Source organism: Monodelphis domestica, chromosome 3 (assembly GCF_027887165.1).
Source record: "Monodelphis domestica isolate mMonDom1 chromosome 3, mMonDom1.pri, whole genome shotgun sequence".
Classification (NCBI taxonomy): domain Eukaryota; kingdom Metazoa; phylum Chordata; class Mammalia; order Didelphimorphia; family Didelphidae; genus Monodelphis; species Monodelphis domestica.
Genome location: NC_077229.1, coordinates 509,186,782 through 509,192,586, shown reverse-complemented (window position 1 = coordinate 509,192,586; position 5,805 = coordinate 509,186,782).

The window sequence follows — 5,805 nt, the reverse complement described above, 5'->3', positions numbered from 1 at the left end:
AAATGGTCAAAGAATAAGAACAAGTAAATTTTGAGATAAAAAAAATTAAAAATAAATTTAATCATATTAAAAAGTGTTCCAAAACACTATTAATTAAAGAAATGCAAATTAAAATAATTCTGAGGGATCACCTCATACCTATCAGAGTGGCTAATATGAACAAAAATAGGATACTAATACAATGTTGCTGTAATTTTGAACTGATATGACCATTCTGGAGAGCAATTTGAACCCTGCCCCAAAAACCATAAAACTGGGCATACTCTTTGAGCCAAAAATAGCACTACTAGGTCTCTATCCCAAAGATGTCAAGGATGAGGGGGAAAGGACTATCTGTACCAAAAAAAATTATAATAGCTCTTTTTTGAGGTGGCAAAGAATTGGAAACTGAAGGGATGTCCATCAATTGAGGAATAGCTGAACAACTTGTGATATATAATCATAAAGGAATGCTATTGTGGCATAAGATGATGAACAAAATGACCACCAAAAAACCTGGAAATATTTATATGAAGTAATGCAAAATGAAGTGAGTAGAACCAAGAGAACTTTGTACACAGTAACAGCAAGAATGTATGGTGATCAACTGGATTATTTACCTATTATCAGTAATGCAAGGATCCACAAGAACTCTAAGGGGCTCAAGTTGAAAAAGACCATCCACTTTAATAGAAGGAACTGACAATCTAAATTCAGATTGAAGCCTATCATTCTTCACTTTATTTCTACCATGAATTTTTCTCTGGTGTAAATAATTTGAATTTCCTTTCACAATACCATTATGGAAATATTTATTGTATGATAATGCATATGTGATATATATCAAAATACCTGGTGTCTTGTGGAAGTGAAGAGGGAAGGGAAGGAAGATAATGTGGTTTGCAAAATGACAGAAAATAACTTTTTTTTCAAATTGTATCAACCTGTTATCTGGAAAAAATAAAAACTAGAAAAAGTACATTTTGCTAAAAGGTACAATAGACAATAAAATAATATCAAAACAAAATATATATTCATATATAATGGACTAATATCCAAATTCATAAAGGAAAAACTAAATGAATCATAAAAGGAAATAACAAAACTGTACTAGTAGAGGACCTTAATTACCCCCTTTAAAAACTAGATAAATTTAACCAATAAAAAAATATAAGAAGTTAAAGAGAAGAATAGAATTTTTGAAAAGTTAGATACAATAGACATTTGAGGAAAAAATGAATGGGAATAAAAAGAAGTAAAATTTATTCTCTGCTGTACCTGGAAGATTCACAAAAATAGACTATGTCTTAAGTCATAAAAATCTCATAAACAAATGCAAAAAAGCAGAAATATGAAATATATCATTTTCTGACTGAACTACAATAAAAATCACATTCATTGAAGGGCTCTGGAAACATAGATTTAAAATCAATTTGAAAGTAAATAATATAACACTAAATGATGGTTGAATCAAAGAGCAAATAATTGGAACAATCAATAATTTCATTAAAGAGAAGCATAACAATAAACCAATATACCAAAATTCATGGGATGAAGACAAAGCAGTACATAGTGGAAAATGTATATCTCTAAACAAGTACATCAATAAAAGAGAAAAAGTTGCAAATCATGAATTTAACATGCAAATAAAAAACTTGAAAGAGGAAAAAAATGTAAAATATCCAACTAAATGACAAAATAAAAATTCTGAAAAATAAATCAAAGAGAAGATTAATAGTATTGAAAGTTGAAAACATGACCTAATAAATAGGTTTTAAAAAAAACAATGAAATAGATAAACCATTATTTAATTTAATTTTTTAAGTACACCGAATTATCAGACTCAAAAATGGCAAAGATGAATGCACAAGCAATAAAAATACAATTAAAGCAATTATTATGAGCTATTTTTCCCAAATACATGTCAATGAAACTAAGAATCTAAATTAAATGGATGAATTTTACAAATTACCTAAATTAACAAAAGATAGTTAAATTCTTAAATAAGCCCTATCTTAGAAAAACAAATTAAACAATCCACAAATGAGCTTCCTAAGAAAAGTTTCCAGAACCAGATGTATTTACATGCACATTCCACCAATCATTTAAAAATAATAAATCTAATACTATATAAAACATTTTTAAAAATACATACATAAAGAGTCCTTCCAAATTCCTCCAGTGACACAAATTTTTGTTTTGATACATAAACCAGGGAGTACAAAAAAAAAGAAAGAAAGAAAAGAAAACAATAGACTGATTTTCTTATAGATGCAAAAATTTTTTAATGAAGTACTAGCAAAGAGACTACAGCAATATATCACCAAAATTATACACTATGAACAGGTGGAATTTATACCAGGAATTCAGGACTGGTTCAATATTGTGGAAAATGTAAGTACAATTTACTAGATTAATAACAAAAACCCAGCAACAAAATTCATGTAATTATCTCAGACTAGACAGTGAAAAAGCTCTTGACAAAATATTATACCCATTCCTGTTGAAAATACTAGAAAGTTTAAGACTAAATGGAACTTTTCTTACATGATAAGGATTATCTATGGGGGAAAAAAAAAGAAAGCATTTTCTATAATGGGGATAAACTAGAACCTTCCCATTAAGATCAGAAGTGAAGCCTACTATTTAATATTGTACTAGAAATGATAGACATAGCAATTAGAGAAGAAAAAGAAATTGAAGGGATCAAAGTAGGCAAACTAAACTACCACTCTTTGCAGTATGCAGTCATGTATATATGACATGATGGTATACCTAAAGAATCTGAGAAAATCAACTAAAAAGATAGTGGAAATAATTAATAACTTTAGAAAAATTGCATGGTAAAAAACAAACCCACACAAATCATCAGCATTCCTACATATTTCCAACAAAATTCAGTAGCAAAAGTTAAGAAAAGAAACTCCATTTAAAATCATCCTAAACAATATAGAATATCTGGGAATTACTTGCCAAGACAAATTCAGGAATTATATGAATATAACTACAAAACACTTTTCATACAAATAAAACAAGATCAAAACAATTGGAAAAACAGTAATTACTCATGGGTAGGACAAGCTAATATAATAATGAAACTCCTACCTAAATTAATTCATTCAATGCTATATCTATCAAACTACCAAAAACTTTAATGTAGAATTAGAAAAAAATATTACAAAGTTCATCTGGAAGAACAGAAGATCAAAGAATATCAAAGGAACTAATAAAAAAATGTGAAGGATGGAAGACTAGCAGAACCAGATCTCAAACCATACTATAAAGCAGTGATCATCAAAACAATATGGTACTGGCTAAGTGATAGAATGGTGGATCAAAGGAATAGAGCAGCAAGATAGTATTTGATAAAGCCAAAAATTCCAACTTTGGGGACAAGAACCCACTTTTTGACAAAAACTGCTGGGAGAATTGACAAAGAGTATGGGAGAAATAAGGATTAGATCAATATCTCACACCCTATGCCAAGATGAATTCAAAATGGTAAATGTTTTAAATATAAAGAGGGAATAAACAAATTAGATGAACATAGAATAGTATACCTGTCAGATCTATAGGAAATTAAGGAATTTAAGACCAAAGGAAAGATAGAGAACATTATGAAATGTAAAATGAATAATTTTCATTATATTAAATTTAAAAGTTTTTGTATAAATAAAACCAATGCAATCACATTAGAAGGGAAGCAACAAATTGGGAGGGGGGAGAGATTTTATAACAAAAACTTCTGGAAAAGGTCTAATTTATAAGGAAATAGGTCAATTGTACCAGACATCAAGCCATATGCCAATTGACAAATGGTCAAGGAATATGAATAGGCAGTTTTCAGTTGAAGAAATCAAAACTATCAATAATCACATGAAAAAGTGTTCTAAATCCCTTCTAATTAGAAAAATTCAAATCAAAACAACTCTGAGGTACCACCTCACACATAGCAGATTGGCCAATAGAGGAAAATAATAAGTGTTGGAGGAGATATAACAAAATTGGGACACTAATGCATTGTTGGTGGAGTTGTGAATTAATCCAACCATTCTGGAAGCCAATTTAGAATTAGGCTCAAAGGGTTTTAAAAGATTGCATGCCCTTTGATCCAGCAATACCACTATTGGGTTTTGTAGCAAAGGAGTATAAAGCTTGTACAAGGAATGACTGACAGGGCATGAGACTCGGAATTCTCCCAAGGCTGTCAGGATTCTAAACTGTTGAAGGGACAGTTCCCCAACTGACACTTCTTGGACCCGAGAGAAGGAGAGAGGTGTAATTTTGAATGATATTGAGCACATCCATCAAACAACAGGTCTTGAGGATCTTCTAACTGTGGTGAAAGAATAACTCCAGTATTCCTGGTAGACAGCCAGACTGGGGAATAGATCACTACTCTGCTGGGACTTCTGAAGACATCAGCTGGACTCCTGCTTCTAGCTAATTAGAGGGTTTATATAGTAGGTTAAATAATTTAGATTTCATTTTTTCCCCTTTCCCTTTCCTTCATCCCTTCTATGTTAAAATTAATTCAATATTTATATGTTCATCCCTCTGTATTACTTTCCTTCCCCCAATCTAAATTATATTTACTTTGAATAGTTTGTAGCCCCAAAGAGATAATAATGAAGATATGTGTACAAAAATATTCACTGCAGACTGTAAGGATAATTTTTAGGGTTGTGACTTAAAATCTAGATTTAATTGGTCGTTGGGGAGAATCCCAAATAAAATACCCAAGTCAGTCTGGAAATTTATGGTAATTTAATTAATATAAAGGGAAGGAATTTAAGGAGAAGGAGGGAAGAGGATATAGGATTTCTCCTGCCTGGCCTGTGCCAGGGGGAGTTTTAAAATCTCCACCTCTAGGTCTCTGAAGAAAATTAGAGGCTTCTAAGAGGATAAAGTTGGAGAGTAAAGGAGGAAAACTCAGTCAGAAACTCACCACCGAACCAGACAATAGCCTGTAGCCATGCTAAGATGCTGAATATCTGCTGCTATCAGCCAACTCTCTGCCGCAAAAGGTACCGGAGAAAGGACGTAAGCCAATATATATACCTTTCTCCTTTGTGTCCCCTCTTCTAAATTCCCATTCTTTAGTTCTCGTCTTCTTTGATTAGATATATATTTAGAGTTAATTAACACTTCTTTGTTAAGTTCACCTTTTGTTAGTTACTTGACCTTTTTGTGATTAATTTAACCTTTATAGTTACTTAACATCTTTTTGTATTAAGATACTTGACCTTTTTGTGATTAATTTAACCTTCATAATTAACACCTTTATGTATTAAAATCTAAAAATAGACAGCTTAAAGTTCTAGCTTCACTATAAGGTGAGAGCTAAGTATCTTCATTGTTCAATCAGGAGTTTACAACTTTATCTTCCCATAAAGTAAGATCTAAGTGGGGTGGAGTAATTTAAAGTTCATGATACTATTTGTAGTACCAAAAAATTGGAAAATGATGGGGTGTCCCTTGATTGGAAAATGGCTGAAAAATTGTGGTATATGATGGTGGTGGAAAAATACTGTGCTGTAAGGAATGATGATCTAGAGAATTTCTATATGAACTGGAAGAATCTCCAGGAACTTGTACAGAGGGAAATGAGCAGAACCAAGAGAACATTGTACACAGAAAGTGAAACATTGTAGAACTATCCACTATAATGGACTTAATACTAGTAACAATACAATAATCCAAGATACTCCTGAAAGACTTATGAGAAAGAATGCTGTCCACATTGAGAAAAAGAACTATGGAAATAAAGCACAAAAGAAAAGCATATGACTTTCCACTTGTATATATGAGTATGTGATTTGGGTT